Source organism: Apodemus sylvaticus, chromosome 9 (genome assembly GCF_947179515.1).
Source record: "Apodemus sylvaticus chromosome 9, mApoSyl1.1, whole genome shotgun sequence".
Classification (NCBI taxonomy): Eukaryota; Metazoa; Chordata; class Mammalia; order Rodentia; family Muridae; genus Apodemus; species Apodemus sylvaticus.
The window spans coordinates 41245725-41269561 of NC_067480.1; positions in this window are offsets into that span (position 1 = coordinate 41245725).

The window sequence follows — 23837 nt, forward strand, 5'->3', positions numbered from 1 at the left end:
CTTCCAGGATCTAAAAACAGAAGTAGAAACAACTAAGAAAGCACAAAGGGAGACAACTTTGGAGATAGAAAACCTTGGGAAGAAATCAGGGACCATAGATGCAAATACCAACAACAGAATACAAGAGATAGAAGAAAGAATCTCAGATGCCGAAGATACCATAGAAACCATGGACTCAACAGTCAAAGAAAATGCAAAGTGCAAAAATCTTGTAACCCAAAACATCCAGGAAATCCAGAACACAATGAGAAAGCCAAATCTAAGGATTACAGGCATTGATGAGAGTGAAGATTTACAACTTAAAGGGCCAGCAAATATCTTCAACAAAATTATGGAAGAAAACTTCCCTAACCTAAAGAGAGAGCTGCCCATGAATATACAAGAATCCTACAGAACTCCAAACAGACTGGACCAGAACAGAAATACCTCCCGTCACATAATAATCAAAACCCCAAATGTACTAAACAAAGAAAGAATACTTAGGGCAGTAAGAGAAAAAGGGCAAGTAACATATAAAGGAAGACCTATCAGAATTACACCAGACTTCTCACCAGAGACCATGAAAGCTAGAAGATCCTGGGGGGAGCTCATGCAGACTCTAAGAGAACACAAATGCCAGCCGAGACTACTATACCCAGCGAAACTCTCAATCACTATAGATGGAGAAACCGAGATATTCCATGACAAAACCAAATTTACACAATATCTTTTTACAAACCCAGCCCTACAAAGGATAATAGGGGGAAAACACCATTACAAATAGGGAAACTATAGCCTGGAAAAAGCAGGATATTAAGCTTCTTTCATCAAACCCAAAAGAAGATGACCACACAAGTATAAAATTAAAATAAAAAATGAAAGGAAGCAATAACCACTACTCCTTAATATCTCTGAACATCAATGGACTCAATTCCCCAATAAAAAGACATAGAATAACAGACCGGTTACATAAACAGGACCCTATATTTTGCTGCATACAGGAAACACACCTCAGTGTCAAAGACAAACACTACCTTAGAGTAAAAGGCTGGAAGACAATTCTACAAGCAAATGGTCCCAGGAAACAAGCCGGAGTTGCCATTCTAATATCAGATACAATTGACTTTCAACCTAATGTCATCAAAAGAGACATGGAAGGTCACTTCTTGCAGGTCAAAGGAAAAATCCACCAAGAAGAACTCTCAAATCTGAACATCTATGCTCCATATGCAAGGGCACCCTCATTTTAAAAGAAACTTTACTAAAGGTCAAAGCACACATTGCACCTAACACAATAATTGTGGGTGACTTAAACACTCCACTCTCACTAATGGACCAATCAGGAAAACAGAAACTAAACAGGGAGACAGTGAAACTAATTGAAGCTTTGGACCAATTGGATTTAACAGATATATATATATATAGAACTTTTCATCCCAAAGCAAAAGAATATATCTTTTTCTCAGCATCTCATGGTACCTTCTTCAAAATTGATCATATAGTTGGTCACAAGACAGACCTCAACAAATATAAGAAGATTGAAATAATCCCATGCCTCCTATCAGATCACTATGGAGTAAAAGTGGTCTTTAATAACAATAAAAACAACAGAAAGCCCACATACACATGGAAACTGAACAATACTCTACTCAATGATACCTTAGTCAAGGAAGAAATAAAGAAAGAAATCAAAGATTTTTTTAGAATTTAACGAAAATGAAGGCACAGCATACCCAAATCTTTGGAACACAATGAAAGCAGTGCTAAGAAGAAAACTCATAGCTTTGAGTGCCTCCAAAAAGAAATTCGAGAGAGCATATACTAGAAGATTAACAGAGCAACTGAAAGCCCTGAAACAAAAAGAAGCTAATTCACCCAGTAGGAGAAGAAGACCGGAAATCATCAAACTCAGGGCTGAAATCAATCAAGTAGAAACCAAGAGAACCATACAAAGAATCGACAAAACCAAAAGCTGGTTCTTTGAAAAAAATCAATAAGATAGATAAACCCTTAGCCAGACTAACCAAAGGGCACAGAGACAGTATCCAAATTAACAAAATTAGGAATGAAAAGGGAGATATTACAACAGAAACCGAGGAAATTCAAAAAATCATCAGATCCTACTACAAAAGCCTATACTCAACACAACTGGAGAATCTGGAGGAAATGGACATTTTCTTAGACAGATACCAGTTACCAAAATTAAATCAGGATCAAATAGACCATCTAAACAGACCCATAACCCCTAAAGAAATAGAAGGGGTCATAGATAGCCTTCCGACCAAAAAAAGCACAGGGCCAGATGGTTTCAGTGCAGAATTCTATCAGACCTTAAAAGAAGACTTAACACCAATACTCTTCAAACTATTCCACCAAATAGAAACAGAAGGAACACTACCCAACTCCTTCTACAAAGCCACTATTATGCTGATACCAAAACCACACAAAGATCCAACTATGAAAGAGAATTTCAGGCCAATTTCCCTTATGAATATCGATGCAAAAATACTCAATAAAATTCTTGCCAACCAAATCCAAGAACACATCAAAATGATCATCCACCATGATCAAGTAGGCTTCATCCCAGGAATGCAGGGATGGTTCAATATAAGGAAATCCATAAATGCTATCTACTACATAAATAAACTCAAAGAAAAAAACCACATGATCATTTCATTAGATGCTGAAAAAGCATTTGACAAAATTCATCATCCTTTCATGCTGAAACTCTTGGAAAGGACAGGAATTCAAGGCCCATATCTAAACATAGTAAAAGCAATATATAGCAAACCTGTAGCCAACATCAAACTAAATGGAGAGAAACTTGAAGCAATCTCACTAAAATCAGGGACAAGACAAGGCTGCCCCCTCTCTCCATATCTTTTCAATATAGTTCTTGAAGTCCTAGCTAGAGCAATTAGAGAACATAAGGAGGTCAAAGGGATACAAATTGGAAAGGAAGAAGTCAAACTATCACTATTTGCAGATGATATGATAGTATACTTAAGTGACCAAAAAAAACTCTACTAGAGAACTCCTACAGCTGATAAACAACTTCAGCAAAGTGGCTGGCTACAAAATCAATGCAAGCAAATCAGTAGTCTTTATATATTCAAAGGATAAGCAGACTGAGAAAGAAATTAGGGAAATGACACCCTTCACCATAGCCACAAACAGCATAAAGTATCTTGGGGTGACTCTAACCAAACAAGTGAAAGACCAATATGACAAGAACTTCAGATCTCTGAAAAAGGAAATCGAAGAAGATCTCAGAAAATGGAAAAATTGCTCATGCTCGTGGATTGGCAGGATTAATATAGTTAAAATGGCCATCTTGCCAAAGGCAATCTACAGATTCAATGCTATTCCCATAAAAATCCCAACCCAGTTTTTCATAGAGCTAAAAAGACCAATACTCAAATTCATCTGGAATAACAAAAAACCCAGGATAGCTAAAACTATTCTCAACAGTAAAAGAACGTCAGGGGGATTCAGTATCCCAGAACTCAAACTTTACAACAGAGCAATAGTGATAAAAACTGCATGGTATTGGTACAATGTCAGGCAAGTGGATAAATGGAATAGGATTGAAGACCCAGAAATGAACCAACACACCTATGGTCACTTGATCTTCGACAAAGGAGCTGAAAGCATCCAGTGGAAAAAAAGATAGTTTTTCCAACAAATGGTGCTGGTTCAATTGGAGGTCAGCATGCAGAAGAATGTGAATTGATCCATTCTTATCTCCTTGTACTAAGCTCAACTCCAAATGGATCAAGGACATCCACATAAAACCTGACACACTGAAACTAATAGAAAAGAAACTAGGGAAGACCCTTGAAGACACAGGGGAAAAATTCCTGAATAGAACACCAATAGCTTACTCTCTAAGATCAAGAATTGACAAATGGGACTTCATAAAACTACAAAGTTTTTGTAAGGCAAAGGACACTGTCAAAAGGACAACCAACAGATTGGAAATGGATCTTCACCAACCCTAAATCCGACAGAGGGCTAATGTCTAATATATACAAAGAACTCAAGTAGGTAGAACCCAGAGAACAAATAAACCCATTAAAAAGTGGGGTACGGAGCTAAACAAAGAATTTTCACATGAAGAACTTCGGAGGGTTGAGAAACACCTTAAGAAATGTTCAACATCATTAATCATTAGGGAAATGCAAATCAAAACAACCCTCAAATTCTCAAATTCTCAAATTCTCAAACAATTCTCAAATTCATCTGGAATAACAAAAAACCCAGGAGAGCTAAAACTATTCTCAACAACCAAAAAAATTCTGGGGGAATCAGTATCCTGGACCTCAAGCAATACTACAGAGCAATAGCAGATAGAGGGCTAATATCCAATATATACAAAGAACTCAAGAAGTTAGACCCCAGAAAGCCAAATAACCCTATTAAAAATGGGGTACAGAGCTAAACAAAGAATTTTCACCCGAAGAACTTCTCATGGCTGAGAAGCAGCTTAAAAAATGCTCAACTTCATTAGTCATTAGGGAAATGCAAATCAAAACAACCCTGAGACTTCACTTTACACCAGTCAGAATGGCTAAGATTAAAAACTCAGGAGACAGCAGGTATGGCGAGGATGTAGAGAAAAAGGAACACTCCTCCACTGCTGGTGGGGTTGTAAATTGATACAACCACTCTGGAAATCAGTCTGGTGGTTCCTCAGAAAACTGGGCATGTCACTTCCAGGGGATCTTGCTATACCACTCCTGGGCATATACCCAGAGGATTCCCCAGCAGGTAATAAGGATACGTGCTCCACTATGTTCATAGCAGCCCTATTTATAATAGCCAGAACCTGGAAAGAACCCAGGTATCCCTCAATGGAAGAATGGATGCAAAAAAAAATGTGGTATATCTACACAATGGAGTACTATTCAGCCATTAGAAACAATGAATTCATGAAATTCTTAGACAAATGGATGGAGCTGGAGAACATCATCCTAAGTGAGGTAACCCAGTCTCAAAAGATTAATCATGGTATGCACTCACTAATAAGTGGACATTAGCCTAGAAAATTGGAATACTCAAAACATAATCCACACATCAATGATATACAAGATGAATGGAGGAGTGGCCTGTTTCTGGAAAGACTCAATGTAGCAGTATAGGGCAAAACCAGAACAGGGAAGTGGGAAGGGATGGATGGGAGAACTTTCGGGGAGCGGGGGACAAGAAAAGGGGAAATCATTTGAAATGTAAATAAAAAATATATCAAATAAAAATATTAAAAAACCAATTTTAAAAAAGAAAAAAAACAACCAACAACAACAAAAAAGAATAAACATGTGATCTAATTATATGAGCTTTACTCCCATAGTAGATGCATTTTTACAGGATGCATGTATAAATCTATAACAATACAAAAACATGTATAGAGGCAAATTTTTAACAATTTATCTTTTAGATAAAAATTATTAATTTTGCCTAAAAAGGCTTGTCATGTAATAGATCAACCATCAATGTTTTGTAATAACCAATTTGATTGCTGTTTGAAACAAGGAACAAACATTTTCTACCTTGAAAACAGAGGTTTAGGTCTTCTTAGGGCAAGCTTAAGATGAGGTTAATACAAGATAAAGCCAATTAATATATCCTAACAACCTTTAAAAATCATTTACCTAAAAATTCTAAAAGTCCATAGTTAGGAGAAAGGCCTGTAACACACATTCCATGAACATTATACACTGAAAAATTTAAGATCCTAGCTTCTTGTATTGAAACAGAGACAAAACATTTTTTCTCACATAAGGTACGACTATTAGCCATTCCTTGAGGAAAACACCTTCTAATGAAATTGCTTTATTGCTTCTATAAAGTTAGAAGCAAATGCTTTTATAATTATCAGAATGTAAAGCAAAAAACCAACCCTTTAAGTATATAATAATTTTGTATGGAGTAGACAGGCCAAATTTCACTGCCTTTATAAGTTCTACATAGCCTTATTGACCTTTCATAGATTTGAACTGCATTTTAAACCACACCTGGATAAGTCTGTCAAGACTGTTCTTTTAGCCAAACACTCACTAGGTGGGGCCTGCAGGGCAAAAACAGTTTCTTACAAGCTTCCTCAATAGCTTCCCCTGAGGCAGCTCTAAGCTTTGCATTAACTCAAATGTAAAAAGTTTTTTTTTCTAATTTGCCCAAGGACCCACCTTGAGTCCTTGACAAGGACATTGTATGAGATTCCTCAAATGTAATATCTTCTAATCTGAGCCTTTTATCTAAGACCAAACCCAAACCCACCTGTCCTGCAAGGACATTTTGAGGATTGAATAACAAAAGGAACCTGTAATTTTAGGATTACCAGAAAAATTCTACTCATAGTTTCATAGTAGTCAAAGGAGTCTGTTTGATATAAAATAAATTTCCACTGAGATCTCCTTTTTAATCTTGGAGGGTTAAATTTTGCTCCTACCATTGTAGCCATTAAACTTATGGAAAAGTGGCACTAGGCCTATAATGGCCTCAGCTGTATCACTCTTAAAATTATCTTAATTACAAAATATGTTAAGAATTGTGAGTCTTTAACCAGACTGCAAACTGCAAACTGCAGCCAATGACACACTGACAATTTTTATTGTAACTCAATTTTTCCTTGCAATATTAGAGCACAACTACAACTTTGGGCAAATCCCAATTTTAAACAATCTATTTTCTTTAAAATCAATGGCAAAAGCATTATTTTTACAGCACAAGGTTTGTCTGCCAGTTCTTATGTTCAAGTGTATGACAGTGTAACTTATTAAAGAGACATTATTTTAAATCATATTTCTTATAAGTCCAATCTCCAGGCCAAGATTCACACAAAACACCATGCCAATTTAGAAGCATCTTAGAGGCCTATATTTCCTGGGTTGCGTCATGCCACATGTTGTTTAAAATGGCAACTACCCTAAATTACCATTAACTATTAACCTAACTTTTTGTTAATAACGTTATACCTTTTAAATCATGTCCAATGACTTATAAGCCATGTGTAGCTAGTTAAGATGGCTCCGACACTAAATCACCAGTTTTAAACAAAACTTTTCTTAATAACACTATACCTTTTAAATCATAACCAATTAATTTATAACTCTATAGTCAAAATATGTAAAACCTTATACCATTAAGACCAATTAAAAACAAGAATAAAGCGATTACACGAATTTCATAAGTTAAACCAAAGTTTTCCCAAACCTTGAGAATGGTGGCCTTTTAAAAGTGGCTTTTTCTCCAGCTGTGTTTGACTCCTACTTAAGAATGTGAGGCACCTTAAATCAACTTTCTCTGTATAAATTACAGACTGGGAGGACTGCCAGCAGATAATGCTTTTTTTTACCATTTTTTCTTTTTAACATAAAACATAAAAACAACAATCATTCAGCCAATCAAAACAATAGACAACATAAATTAACACACATATGGACAGGTTTTGGAGCACCAAAGACAGACAACAGAGACAGAGAAGGAACTTGATGTCCTTAAGAGATCCAAATATCTTAACCAGAACTAAGGAGATCTCCAGTAGGTTTCAGAGAGAAAACAGGATGTCTCCCATTTTCCTCTCCTCCCCAGGAGAGTTTTGAAATAGCTTTTAACCATTGTTTTTCTTTTTTTGATACCACGTCCTACACATGGAAAAACTGCTTTTCTGAAACCTGCTCTTTCTCTTGTCTAAGATTTAACAAAGGGGAAGGGGGGTGCCTAGGTGAACACACACACAGACATGGTATAGAATAAAGTTTATTCAGAACAGAGGATGAAAGTTAATGGGGTAGTGGAGACAGAGAAAGGCAGAGAAAGAGTATAGATAAGTAAAGACTGGCCATGACTACGTGGAGAGAGGTGGGACAGCATTGGGGCCCTGCCTGGTCAATATTTCATTTAATTCTCGACCTACTTTTTGCCATATCTTTCTTTTTTTTTCATATCTTTCTTTTTAACTCTAACTCCCCTTTCCCTGAGAGAAGCTTTCAGGTCTCTAATGAAGACCGCTTCTTTAGACAATTAATGGCCCATTTCTTCTGGGACAGAAATGTCAACTTACTGAGAAATATTTTCCTCTCATGAGCGGTGAGAGTGCTTCCTCCAAATGGCTTCTTTGCCTCGGCGGCCTTCTCCTGGGGTGGTTTCCATCCAGCGAAGATCGTACCTCGAGAACCACATTGGGGCACCACTTATTCCGTCCCGCAGAACCTAGTTATTCGGGGGGGGGGTGTGTCGAGGAGTACCGAGCCTGGAAGAGAAACAGGCTGGAAAGAAGAGTGAGGCCAAGCAAAAAAGGGGTGTCTTGTCAAAGCCTCTTTAATGAAAGCAAAGCACCTAGTTTTGAATATACGAAAAGAGGAAGTAGGGAGGGGCTGAGGGGAATGCTAAAAGCACAGAAAGAGGAAAAGTCATCTGGGGCGGATGTTGACTGTGGCTTCTAGCAGCTTTTCTGGAATGCTGGTTCCACCTACACAACCCCAGGTTAGGATAGGAACCAGTTGATCAACCTTGTGTGAGGAAGGGGGTGGCTAAGCTGTAAAACAGCAAGGTCAGTGGACTCTCAAGGTGAGAGCTGTTGAAGGTCTGGTTTTCCACAGTTTGGTCTCCCACAAATCTGTTCATGTGTGTGTATACAGTAGTGTGTAAACACACACAAACGTCCTATTGCTCATAGACCATGAAGAACAAAACAACATCAAGTACAGAAGAAAATTATGCAATAAAGAAACTTGGCAATAATGTCCCTGACAGCATACCACATCATTCTTTTTAACTAATACACACACACACACACACACACACACGTATATATGTGTGTGTATATATATGTATATATGTATATATATATATATGTATATATATATATCAAATTACAATGAAAAGAATGATAAATAATATGCATAATCATTTACTATCATCAAGTTTTGTGTGCTATACATAATTTATGGCTATATTTTCTGTGACTACTATTACATGTTAGTTCACACAACCACTGCCACAAACATGAGCAGTGGGTTGCTCATGTTAGGATGGTATGTTACAGTCTTGTCATGTCACTATCTGAATTGTCACTGTGATCATTCTGTGTATGTGTGTGTGCCTGTGTGTATATATATATGTGTGTGTATGTGCATGTGTATTACATGTATATATGTTTATATGTTTGTATGTTCATGTACATGTGTATGCATATGTGTGTTTGTATGTATGCATGTATGTCTCTGTGTGCATATGTGTATCTGTGTATGTATTTTATTCATATATGCATTGTGTACATATATATGTGCATGTGTGTGTACATGTATGTGGCATTACTGGTTCTGCTTCTGTGAAAAGATGTGACTGATATCAATGAAAATTTTCACCCCCCAAATTTTTAAAAAGTAGTTCATGACTATATACTGCTTGTATGTGGTATATATTTCCCCTATGTCATATACACAAACATAAATATATCTGAATATATGCCCATACAGTACAAACTGAAACAATGACAAGATACTTTTTCCCCTCCCTAAAATCCAGTGCAAGCTTTAGAAATGATGGTGATGTTCAGTGTCATTAAGAGAACTAAGATAAACCCTTTGTGCAGCTAATGTAAATTGAAACAGCCTTTCTGAACAATTTGGCCTGAAGGCAGTTAATACTACTTCTTGTAAGAACTTATGCACACTGTGATCTGTGTACAAGTCCCTGCACTTCAACATTAAGTCAATGAAGACAAATGCAAAGCCATTGAAATGTTAAATAATAAGGACATGACTTTTTTTTCAAACCTTTTTTGCAAATATTCAAATTAGAAAATTTAGGGACCTGAGAAAATTTTCAGTGTAACAGTGAGGGACTGGATCCCAAAATTACATATTCTATCTGTCAGGACTCAGCTAGAGAAGCAGGTATGTCTGTGAGGAGATTGTCAGAAAGTGTGAGCTTGCCTGATTATAAATCTGAGCTCCAGGGGCCTGGCTGTGAGGAAATCACACTGACGGTCACTCCTGCCCATCCCCACCTGGACCCCCACCCCTATCAGCTACACCTTTCTGGCTTTCCAATTGATTGAGTAGGGCTGCCTAGATAATCCAGGGTAGACTTCTATTTTTAAAATTATTAGTTTGAGGTTCAGATTTACATGTGCAGAATTCCTCTCCTGCAATACCCAGAAATGCTCTCCTGCATAAGTGGGAACTATGGCATACACGATTTAGGAGCCCATTCTGAGTGACCCCTGTATATATTATGTAAAATACTAAAAATAAACCTTTAAAAAAAGTTAGGGACAAGTACCTGAAACTTAAAAGAAAGGAAAAAAAAAAAAACCCTGTATGTATTATTCTTTGTATTACCCAATACTTCTCAAAACATTTAAATACATGTAATTTTATAATTTTAAATAGACAAGGAGGGTTTTTATTTAAAAAGATAAATTGTCATTTATTTTGTCAATCAGTGACACTTAGATTGAAAAGCACCCTCAGTCACGTCAAGATGAACCTTTCTCCTGGGCGAGCTTCCCCTGCCTCCGGGCAGGCCTAGAGGTGAGCTTGCAAATGGCTCTTAGGGTCCCTGGAGAAGAATGGGGCTCGGAAGACACTTCCAGGCTTGATCCCTTCCTGTCTCCAGCTTGTCAAAGCGTCCAGGGGATTTGCTCTGCCTACTGAAGGATTCAGACTTTAATTCAGTTCACAGACATTCCTTTGTGTTCCTTTGAGTTTAATGACTAAGATAAAAACAGCTTTCCTCCAGTGTGAACAAAATGGTTTTCCTCATAACATAATTTGCTCACATGCATCCATTTTAATTCCTTGGTGAGTTTAGGTAATAAAAAGTCAGAGCTAGAAGAGATTTTAGACTAACTCTTTTTGACAGAAGACAACAAAGCCAAGGGCTCAAGGAATAAGATGATACATTCAGGATCACCTTGATGGGTAGAGATGAGGGCAAGACGGCCACCTACGCCCCCTTTCACTGTGGCACTGGGTGATTTTTATGACTCTTTACCTTTTATGCTTTGTTTGGGACAGGAAAAATCATCCTCTATCAATAAACTGAAATAAAAACAGAAAGAAAAGATACTACCAACCCTAATCATTCTCTTAATTATACTTCTTTAATTTTGTCCATTCAATTACATCCATTATATATTTAATGGATGTAAATATATATTATAACCTTTACTGTCAACTGCTGAAATCATGATTTCATGTAGCTAATGTGCACTGAAACTGTGTCTGAAATGACCAAGAAGCACAATCACTTCACTTTTTCTTTAAGTTTAAATTTTAATTTAATTTTAAATTTTAAATTAAAATTTAAGTTTAAATCCTAAAATGTATTTTTTTAAATTTAAAAACCAATAGTTCTTTCGGCTACTATAAAATCTTTTAAGTCTTGAAAAACACATCTTTGTGAATCTATTTTTGTTTTATGAAATCTAACAAGGATCAAGCCTTTCTATTGAAAATGATGTTAAATAAGGAATATAAAATCTCATGTATATAAACACTGCATCTTAGATTCACACATTACTTTTTACTTTTTGATATTTCTAGAAAATTTGGGATAGCACATGTCACATTTTTATTAGACATTATCAATGCATAATCTAATTGGTTTTCAAATTGACAGTGAAGTTTTCTAGATTTTTGTAGTTTGAATTACACCTATTGCACTTATTTACCCTGGATCCTTCTATATTAACTTCTATATGAGGAATGCATCAATTAAAAATTAATACCTATAATTTGAGATGTTAGCTTTTTGGTTTATTCCTAGTAAAAGATAATTATAGCAAACCTTGGGGATGTTTTTAAAAAGTAACTGAAGGCTAGCATTGATAACCAGGGACATATGTGTTCTCACCTTACCACATCAAACTGACATCACTGTCATAAACTCCTCTGGTACACATTGAGTACTATCTGAGCCCCAGATGTTGTTTCATTAATGAAAACTCTGGGAGCTTGGAGTCTCAATGTGTGGTTCCTAAAGACTTTTCCTTTGAATAGTGTAAACGTCAACACTACCTGGGTGGGAGTCAACTCCAGACACTGAATTGCTCTTAGATTCTTTAGCATAAGTTTATGTGGGGATCATAAGTCCAGCTGTTGTTTATGTTCTTTGTTGATGACATCAAGACAGATGGCTTATGTGTTCCAATCTGTAGTCAAATGTGTCACCTGGGTTTTGTTTTCCCTTTTTGAGAATGACTGGGTTCATTACCATGCTGTCTTGTGAGTGTATCATTGACTAGTACTCTAAAGGATGGTTTGAATATTTCCTTTTCTGGCTTTTGAATTTGGGTGAGCGGGCATCTGTTATGAACTAAACAGCCCCCTCTCCCCTCCAAGTAAACCCTTGTGTTCAAGTCCTAACTCCCAGTCTCTCAGAATGTGACACTATTTGAAGCTGGGATTTCCCATAGTTAATTGTCATTGTCATTTGACTATATTTGGAAGCACCTAGGAAAAACACCTGTGGGTTTGTCTTTGGTAGGTTTTCAGAGTTTAGCTGATGGGAGACTTAGTCTGAGGGTGGGTAATCCAATCCTATGGACTGGGAACCCCTTACTGAATAAGTAGGAGAAGAGAGAAAGTCAACTGAACCCCAACAGTCATCCTTTCTGCTTTCTGATCTTCAGAGGATATGAACAAGTAGCTTCACCTTCTCAGCACTACAGCCATGGGATGCTCACACCTGTATGTCTTCTTTACTGCAACAGGCCATACTCTAAAACAGAATAATTACTTCCTTTCTCCAATGGCTAAATCAGCAAGAAAGTGACTAAGGTGGTATTTAAAAGGTGGCTAAGGCAAAGTGACTACATAAAAGTAGACCTTAAGATGTCCTGTGCTTGTAAAAGTAGAACTACATACAGGCATGCCTGTGCAGAAGGGCAGAGCTTTGGAGGACCCAATCTGAAAGCCAAGGACAGAAACAACACTGGCAACATGTTGAGCTGAGACTGCTGGCCCCTGTAAGGGTCCATGATTCACCGAAGAGTGACACCCCAGACTCAAATAGTATGTAAAGTCAGAGTGTTTTATTCTGCAGAAGTCCAGCATGCTGGGGTCTCCCACTACCAAGATAGAGAGACAACCATGTGAGCTCAAAGTCATGATTTAAAGCACATTAGGGGATTCCAGGGTAGGTGACATGTATCTTGCTCCATCTCTAGGGGCATCCCATTACTGGCCAGTGGGGGCTGGAAACTGTTGCTGAGGAAGTAGCTGAGGAAGTCTGGAAACCATTGCTGACCCATTGTCCTTGCCTCAGGTTAGGTGGCTGGGCAGCTTCTGAGGGCAGGGCAGTTTCTGACTGGCTGCCTGAAGCCTGGGGCTTTTCCTAGTAACTGACTTGCCTGAGCTTGTCTAGACTTGCCCAGTTCTTAGGCCTAGTCTTCTAAACCGCCAATTTGAAGCCTGTCATGGAATCAGCCTAGCCTTCTCACCTCCAAAATGGTGAGACAACACATTTCTGTTAAGTCATCAGTACAGGAAAGTTTGTTAATGGCTGCTTCACCAAACTAATATGGTACCCGTCTCAACTGACCTTGCTTAAGCATCATTTCTCTGGTGGGCCAACAGATGCACTGTAGGATAGATGTCACTCCTATTCCTATAGAAAAGACCCACTTCTCCCATTACTCTAAGTCATGTCTGTGGTCCACTCAGAATTCTCCAGAAGGAATTTTATATGTGCTACAGGGTCTGTTTTTACAGTTATATTATCGTGCATATTTCCTCCAAATCTGATGGAAAATTCTCTAGTCAATCTTTTGTGATGTGTTAGCAAACAAACTTAAAGGTGATCCAATCTGTACGCATAATGTTTAGATTCTAACAATCATCCTGAGGACCTCAGTAAGCCAAATGTTGTACTGCAGAAAGTCCTTTATTGAAACCTCCTTACTAATGTGATGGACTTTGGAGGGGTAGACACTGCGGAGGTGAGTACAGAATAAGGTGGCACCTTGTGAGTAGGATTTTAAGGATTGGTATCCTTAAAAGGAGACCATAGAATATGCTTTGTCCCTTCTACCTTGTGAGGACACAGCTAGAAAATGGCCACCGGGGCCCAGAAGGAAGTCCTCACCAGACAGCTGCTAGAGCCTTAAATGGATACCCCAGCTTCTAAACTAAGAAATACATTTCTGTCTCTTATAAACCACCTAACTATGGTAATATACTGCCGCAGCCTCAGTAGATGAAGGCAGGGATGCTGAGAAAGAGCAAAAAGGTGGAATAAGGCCTGAGACAGATTATTGACACAGACTATAGAGATCTGAGAACCTACTGACTGCACTCTGGTCCTTCAAGGCGCAGCAACCCTCCTGAGTCCATTTGCTCCTCTTTAAATTCAGCCCAGTGGTTCTGTCTCAAAGAGTAGCTTTGAGAACGAAAAGAAACAACATACGCAAAAATCACAGTAAACAGTGTCACATACTAAATATTAATCCTCTTGCCCCTAAGGGAATGAAGGCTCCTTTAAAATATGACTATAGATCCTTTGTAAAAACAATAGAAAGTGTTTTATAGTTGAGGAAGGCGAGGAGGAACATCTGTTTATGGTGTCCTTCGGTGAAAGAACATTCATTTATATTCTGGGGCAGTGATGAAGCCCCGACTCTCCAGACATTCAGTAAGAACACACCTTCATTTAGCTTCCCTAGCAGGAGGGGCTTGTGGTCTGGGGAGAAGAGTATGCAAGCAATCATTCCAGAATTCTGATTTTGCATTCCCACGAGTAGGTTCCGGAAAACTATTTACCAATAGCAATATCTTTAAAAAAAAAAAACTAGGAAGAAAATCTATGTCTAAGAAATTATTAACATTTCTAAACATTATATATAAATAAACATATATAAATAAATATGTTCTAAACATTATATATTAAATAAATATGTATAAATAAATGCTATAGAAAGAACATTTATATTTACACTTTATACATGTATATGTATCAAGAAGTAGCTACCGCAGTGTGGAATTTTTCCCATCCGTGTTTTCTGGCATCTCAACTCACACAATGAGTACTGGTTGTGTATAATTTGCTTTTATTGCTTCGAATAGAGACAAGACAAGCAGATAAATTAGACTCAAATGCAATCTTCAAGTCCTGAACAATATTTCTCAAATCGAGCCTGTCATGTTTATAAATGCCTGTAATCTCAATAGTCAGAAAGCAGGGTTTGAAAGATCATGAGTTTGAGGTCAACTGCCACTGTATAGCAAGACTCTGTCTCAAAGAAAGAAAGAGGGGGAAGGACGGAAGGAAGGAAGGAAGGAAGGAAGGAAGGAAAGAAGGAAGGAAGAAGGGAGGGAGGGAAGGAGGGAGGGAGAGAGGAAAGAGGAAAGAAAGAAATAAAGAAAGAAAGAGAGAGAGAAGGAAAGAAAGAGAGAGAGAAGGAAAGAAAGAAAGAAAGAAAGAAAGAAAGAAAGAAAGAAAGAAAGAAAGAAAGAAAGAAAGAAAGAAAGAAAAAGAAAGAAAGAAAGAGAAGAGGCTTGGTGTGCTAATTTAAGATATATTAAACTCCAACTGTGGGCTGGAGAGATGGCTCAGCGGTTAAGAGCATTGACTGCTCTTCCAAAGGTCCTGAGTTCAAATCCCAGCAACCACATGGTGGCTCACAACCATACCTAATGAGATCTGATGCCCTCCTCTAGTATGTCTGAAGACAGCTACAGTGTACTCATATAAATAAAATAAATGAATCTTTAAAAAAGAAAGAAAGAAACTCCAACTGTAATTCTCAGTGCTAGAAAGAATGATGAGAAACATCTACATCACATACATATATAACAACAACAAAAAGCAGTGAAACTTAAGCTAGTCTGATGGGACATGCTTATAGTCTCAGTTACGGGAGAGAAGGAAGCAGAAACTTTGCTTGTGTGGAAAATGTCTTCACAGACTCAACACCTCATGTGATTCCAAAGCTCTAGAAAGGTTCTGATGTCCATCAAATGATGTTTCACCTGCCTGCTCCTCATGTCTCTCTTTTCAATGTGTTATCTCCCCCTGCCCACTTGATTACTTGTGGGAATCCATCCATAGCATGAGTATGGTCTCTCTTTAAACCACATATTCCTTACAGTACTGCTTCTGTGAGACCCCCCCCTCCCCCCGGGCTGTGCTGTCAAGTTAAAGGGGCCTGCTTTAAATCTAGACAGTCATCATAAAAGGAAATAAATGAGTCTATGAAGACATTTTTGGCACAAAAGCATCAGCCAGGTACCCCACCAACACAAGTGACAGCACCATTAACTCCACTTACAGATTTTCCTCATCAGCTTTTCTGAGACTGAAGAAAACCCATCATTCCTAACAGTATAATGCAGTTTTAAAAGAATCCTGTTAAATGCCAACATTTCACATTTTCTTTCTAAAGCCATCAGACTAGAAATACAATATTTTTGTAAGGAACATAAAAGGTATACCCAGGGGCTGGGACAATAGAGAAACATAAAAAGATGGCTGTACTTGAATGGACAGACGTTACTTTGAATGTTCCCTATCAGCTCAGGTCACCATTTAAAAAAAAAAAAATCCACAATCAGGTGGCTTGAGAAATAGAAATTTCTATTTTCCCATTGCTGGAAGCTAGAAGCCTGAGCTAACAGTGTCAGCTGGCCGAGTTTCTCCCGAGGCCCCCTTTCTTTGGGGTGCAGAAGGCTGTTTTCTCACAGTGTCCAACAAAAAGCTTCTTGCACTGACAGTTTGGACTGTGGGGCTTGTGGAGACATGATTGGATTGGGAAAGAGTTAACTTCATCAATGGATTTACCTACTAACCAGTTCATAGGCAAATGGCCTATTAGGAGGTAGGTCCTGGGTGGTTGAATGAATGCATTTGGAGGGGACATCAGGCCCTCAGACTCTCAGCATCACTGTACTGTGGAATAAGCAGCCTTGTTCCACCATGCCCTTCTACCTTTATCCTATACCTTACCACAGACACAGCCCTAGAGTCTGCCAACCATAGACTGCAAACTCTAACGCTCTAAGTCAGGACAAACCTGACATCTGATGAGTTGTGTTGCTCAGGTATTTCTTCCCATAGCAACAAGATGAGCACACACAGAAAACTGGTAGCTAAAGTCGGATCCGTACTCTTCCCACTTTTGATCATACAGTTTAGAAGCCTTTGGAGGATGTTAAAATGAGAGGCCAGGCTCATGTGGTTTCACATGTCTTAGTCACTGTTCTATTGCTGTGACGAGACACCACGACCACAGCAACTCTTACCAAGGAAAGCATTTTATTGGGGCTGGCTTACAGGTCAGAGGTTTAGCCCATTGCCATCACTGTGAGAAGCACAGCTACAAGGAGGCAGACATGGTGCTGGAGGAGGAGCTGAGCGTTCTACGTCCAGATCCCAGGCAGCAGGAAGAAAAACACTGGGCCTGGCTTGAGCATCTGAAAACCCAAACTCCACTCCCAGTGACACATTTCCTCCAAGAAGGACACACCTCTTAATTCCTGTTAAGTATTACCATCCCCTAAAAACCAAGTTTCGCAATGTATGAGCCCTTCCTATTCAAATCACCACAACATGGAAATGAGGACTGTATTGGAAATGGAAGGAGAAGCTCATTCCGGTTACATTTTGGCAATGAACTTACGTTCTGTAATGCTGAGCTTGAAGCTTATGAGCCAATCAATCTGGCAGAAAATCGTAAGGTAGTATCTCATTCAGGCTATAGCATGGGTATACTGGTTAGTTTTGTGTCAACTTGACACAAGCTAGAGTCATCTGAGAGGAAGGAGCCTCAGCTGAGAAGATACCTCCATAAGATCATGGAGACAAGCCGTGTGTCTAGAACAAGGAATTAAAATCTTTTATCTTCCCTACTTTGTAAGACATTTATGCAAATGTTCTAATCCTCCCCACCCAGTAAAACCTTTGTTTATGCAAAGGTCTCTTGCTGGATTCCAGGATTCCTTTCTCCTTCCTGTGGAAGCAATCTCCAGTGGAGCAATTCCTTTTTGGGTCAGCCAACTGAATTAAGACTATGATGTCCGACCCAAGCCAAAGGGGAAAAGACATCGTCATCAACTCTTATCAGACCAGCCAACTGAATTAAGATTATAGATTCTGACCCCAGACAATGGGAAAAGAATAGTCATCAACTCTTATCAGACCAGCCAACTGAATTAAGACTATCTATCCTGACCCCAGCCAATGGGAAAAGAATAGTCACCACCAGTTTTCAAACAAAGAGCAAGCACTCTTTCTGTTTCAGCATGCTCACCCTTCCAAGCACACCATCCTGATCAAGAGTAAAGTTTGTCTTGTCCAGACACCTCAGTCAGAGTGGCAATCTCTTTCTTTGTGACTCCAAACTTATTTCTAGCAATACCCACCTCCTATTCCTATGCCCCACATATGCCCCTCTCAGATTCATGTCCTCTCTTAGGCTGCTTGACCTTTTAGAAAGGCTTATAGCTGAGAGTTTGCCTTAAAATTCAGAAAGAACTCAACTTCCGAGAAAATGCTACAACTGTTGAGACATAGATAGATAGATAGATAGATAGATAGATAGATACACATACATACACATATTCATGTATGCAACATACATACATATATCCATATATGTACACTATATATATTCATGTATGTACATATCCATCTATACATACATGCATATATATATCTATATATCTATAATGCATATACAGATGTGTACATATATGCATATATACATGCATATACATATTCATATATATTACACATGCATGCATATATCTATCTATACATGTATGCATACATATCTATACATGCATATATAGATGTGCACATATGTATATATACATGCATGTATATATATGCATATATATATATATATATATATATACTTTGTTTGTTACATGGCAGGAAAATTGAGCTCCACCAGGGTAGGGCCACATTACTTTTTAATGCTTAAGTGCTATCCTCTTTGGAACTCAGGAGGACCCTACAGTCCATCTTAGCCATCCTGCTTAATCCTCCAGAAAAGGAAGCTAAAGGTGCAGAAAATAAGGTCATTGGAATACAGCAAAGTCAGGACCTACATCTGGGCCCACAATCCTTTCTTTCGCATTCTTTGTATTGCTTCTTTCTCTGAGAAGCTCTGGTGTGGATTCATCTGTACTAAAGGAATTTGCTGGTTAAAGCCTCTGCATACTACCTTTATTGCCCTTTATAATCATTGCATCTATTTAAAATAATAATTTATAACATACACGCTGCCTCATTGTATTGTATAAAAATGCAGCCTAATATATGATATGGATGTACATAATAAAAAGCACATTATATGACACACACACACACACACACACACACACATCCTATACATAGTCAGCACTGTGCCAGGCTCTGTCAGTGTGAAGAGGAGCCACACTGCGCCATGGTCTCTTTGACTCTCTATTGAGCCCCACCATGACCCACTCCCACCCACCCCTTCTGCCCCTTTTGGTGCTAGGAAGAAAAGGTTAGGCGCCATTACCAAAGACTTTCCTTGTCATGGTCCTTTGCCTCTGTTTTCCTACTTATTTTCCTTCCTTTTTGAGATTTCACAGATGGCCTTGTTATTAATGGATTGCCTGGACTTAAACTCCCTGGTGAATCTCTATTTCCCTGGGCTCATAGCTCACACGTTGGCTTAAGGCTCCCTCTTCCTATTCACACTGTTTTAGGGTCCTGGTACAGTAGCAGAATCTGATTTGAGGCAATTTATGTTAAGTTGCAATAGCACACAGGAGAAAGGGGATTCTGGCTGCAGACTCTTCTATGCCTGTTTTAATCTAAGAAGCATGTTATCTGAGTAACAATCCAACTATCAATGCAGGGAGGAGAGACGGGACTCACCCTCTGTTCCAGCTTTTTATACTTGCTAGTAGTACTTCCCTCATTCCATTTCTTGTTCCTATTGCTATCTCGGTTGCTCCTAATCCAATAGACATAAACCATTGGTTATCCTCTGGGTCCTTTATCCTTCTGTTTCAACCAATAAGCCAGTAGAGAAGAGGGAGCTGAAGACCATGACATATAATCATTGCCAGATATAAGTGCCATAGCAAATCCATAGTTGATGTAACGAAAAAATTCAGCTAGCGTACATTTCACAGAGATGTCATTTTTCTAATAATGCCCAAAAGATGTTTGGCCTTAACGTTTATTATTTTATACTGCAGCCCACTTTCAGACAAACACAAACATGGGTGTGAAATGAGAGCAGGCTTACCTCTCCTAGCCTGCATATTGCAGTTTAACAACGTTTCTTACAAAGTCATGCATTCATTTGTTTTGAATACTTTTTTTTAGAAGCTAAGTCATTAGCCTAGAAATAAAAGCATTCTAAAAATAAGAAATCCAAGAGATTCATCATAGCACATCACATGCCACAAAGTCCTCACCTCTTTACTTTCCTACTGTGTAAGACACATGATAATGCGTCTATGCATAGCAGGCTATGCTCACTGCTAACCACTACCACACAGAAGAGGTAGGCACTGCTGGCTCTCAGTCTGTCTAGTCTACATTAGAGAAAACAATCTGCTTCACTTACAGAAATACGTTCCTTTAGGACTTTTTTTTTTTTTTGTATATGTGCTTGCGTCTATGTCAATTTATGTGTGTGTGTGTGTGTGTGTGTGTGTTGTGTGCAGTTGTGTTCCTGTTTGTGTGTGGCTGCCTGTGCACAGATATGTGGAGGTTGGATGAGTGTGTTATATGTTCTCCTCTGTTACTCTCTGCCTATTCCTTTGAGGCAGGGTCTCTCTCTCTCTCTCTCTCTCTCTCTCTCTCTCTCTCTCTCTCTCCCCCTCCTCTCTCCTCTCTCCTCTCTCTCTCTCTCTCTCTCTCTCTCTCTCTCTCTCTCTCTCTCTCTCTCTCTCAGTCTTGGGCTGACACTGAGGTACATTGGAATCTGGGAAGCCCAAGTGATTTCTCTCTCTGCACACACCTCAGAGCTGGTATTACAGGTTATGCCAGGGACATTGGTTTTTTATACGGGTGCTGGGATCCAAACTCTGGGCTTCAAGATCGCTTTGCAGTTATTTTTAACTCTTCAGTCAGATCTCCAGCCTCACTCTAGAGAATTAGTTATTTTACAATATAAATTACCAAATAAATATCCATGTCATATGGCTAGGAAAATGATTTAGAGAATCCTAGCCAAGGTCTGTTGCTTATTTATTAACCTTTCTTGTCTGTGTCTGTTTTCTCATCTGTGAAATGGAGTTAATTCTAATGCCTTCTCTCTTTTTGACATAAAGATTAACTAAGGTGACAGATGGATAATGCTTAGAACACTCTCTGGCACTATTTCTACATCAGGCTAGTTGTTTGCAATAATATGATGGTAGACCACATTTGAGCTTTAATGAAGAATCTTCTTATTTCAGTCTCATAGTATTAACAAGAAAAAGTTTGACACTGTCTATGCACAGATAGCAAATTATCTTCATATAGAATAACATTAACTTGTAGACTAAAGTAGCACATAGTGTTCTAATTTTTCCATATCTTTCTCAATACAAAACATATAAAGTCGTTGCAAAAGCTATGTGAGATAACATTTTGTGAGGGACAAAATTCTTGGGGGTACATGGCCATCAAGCACAGAGTTTACCAGTAGCTAAGAATACTGTGCAAAGGTCTCTTTGCACAGGAACCTTGGACTGTGCATGGTATGAAGATGCAGTAGGGCTGCCCCGGTGTAAATTTCAAAAGAGTAATTGCTCCAACAGAACCTCCAAGGAATGACTGTGTGGAGCTGACACACCAACCTTGGAGAAATAAATTTGGTAAAGATGCTAATTTATGTATAAAATCAGAAAGCCCAGCCTTCACACACTGCACATATTTATTATTTAAAATATACCCTAGAGGGGAGTCAAATTGAGATGAATTGTTTGCTGTCCTCATTTCTTAAATAAGATCTTAAAAGTCATTACTAGCCAGGAACCTTTGAAAGTCTTAGGCTCATGCATGGCTGTGCATGCACATGTCTAATTCCAGCAGAGGCTGGTAGACCTCTCTAAGCTTGAGGTCAGCCTGGTCTACATAGTAAATTCCAGCCAGAGGTAAAAAGAGGGACCCTGTCTCAAATAAATAAATAAGTGAACTTTTAAAAAGGATATTAAAAACAGTCTTGAGGATGAAGGTGAAATTGGAATGTCTTTCTCTTTTTCATTTTCTTTTTCTTCTGTTTCTCTTTTTCTTTCCTCCCTCACCCTTCCATTCTTCCTGAATTCCCTTTCTTCTTCTTCTTCTTCTTCTTCTTCTTCTTCTTCTTCTTCTTCTTCTTCTTCTTCTTCTTCTTCTTCTTCTTCTTCTTCTTCTTCTCCTCCTCCTCCTCCTCCTCCTCCTCCTTCTCCTTTTCTTCTCCTCCTTCTCCTTTTCTTCTCCTCCTTCTCCTATTCCTCTCCTCCTCCTTCTTTCCCCTCCTCCTCTCCTTCTACTCCTCCTCTTCCTCCTCTTCCTTTTTCCATTTTCCATTGCAAACCATCCAAACAATCACATAAAAAGATGATTAAAACCCTCCCCCCAACTGCCTCTTTCTGTCAGATGTGGTAGACCTATACCACTTCTGACATGGGGAGAATCCTACTGCCTGATACTCTCTGGAGAAAAGGCAGGAGCAGGGCATCTGGTAAGAATCACCCTGTGCCCCTAGAGGCCCAGAGCTGCTCTGGGACCCACTACCCACCAACCTCCAGATCACCACACCCCTTCCTTACCTTCTACCCCTCCCTCCTCCCCTGCCACTGTCCCTTTCCTTCAGATGATAAACCTGTACCACTACTGACACAGGGGAGAATCATACTTCCTGATACTCTCTAGAGAACTGGCAAGAGCAGGGCATCCAAGGCCCAGAGCGGCTCTGGGACCCACTACCCAGCAACCTCCAGATCACCAGGTCATTGGAGAACTGGCACTACTAGGACATTCGAACTGGTAGAAGCGGGGCATTCGAGAACTAGCATCAGCAGGGCATTCGAGGTCTGGCAGCAGCAAAACATTTGAGAAATAGCAGCCTGCAGGGCATTTGACCCTTGCCAAGTTTGCCACAGGGGAGACCTCATCACCTGATACTTCCTGGAGAACCAGCTGATGGCAGGACATTGGAGGGAAAGGGAATCCCAGGAGTGCAGAAACACAGACCTGCAGGACAGAGAATATAGAGACAGCAAAACCACCTAACATCGGAAACACAGACCTGCAGGACAGAGAATATAGAGACAGCAAAACCACCTAACATTGGAAATAACAAGATGGCCAAAGGCAAATGCAAGATCATTACCAACAGAAACCAAGGCAACAAGGTACCATCAGAACCTAGTTCTCCCACAATAGCAAATCCTGCATACTCCATCACATCAGAAAAGCAAGAGCTAAATTTAAAATCACATCTCATATTGCTGATGGACGACTTCAAGAAGGACATAAATAACTTCCTTAAAGAAATACAAAGAAATACAGGGGAACATGGGTCAACAGGTAGAAGCACAAAAATCCCTTAAAGAAATACAAGAGAATATGGATCAAAAGGTAGAAGCCCTTAAAGAGGAAACACAAAAATCCCTTAAAGAAATATGGGAGAACATGGGTCAACAGGTAGAAGCCCTTAAAGAGGCAATACAAAAATCTCATAGGGAATTATTGGAGAACATGGGTCAATATGCAGAAGCCCTTAAAGAGGAATCACAAAAATCCCTAAAAGAAACACAGGAGAATATGGGTCAACAGGTAGAAGCCCTTAAAGAAGAAACACAAAAATTCCTTAAAGAATTTCAGGAAAAAACAAACAAACAAGTGAAGGAACTGAACAAAACTATCCAGGATCTAAAAATGAAAATAGAAACAAT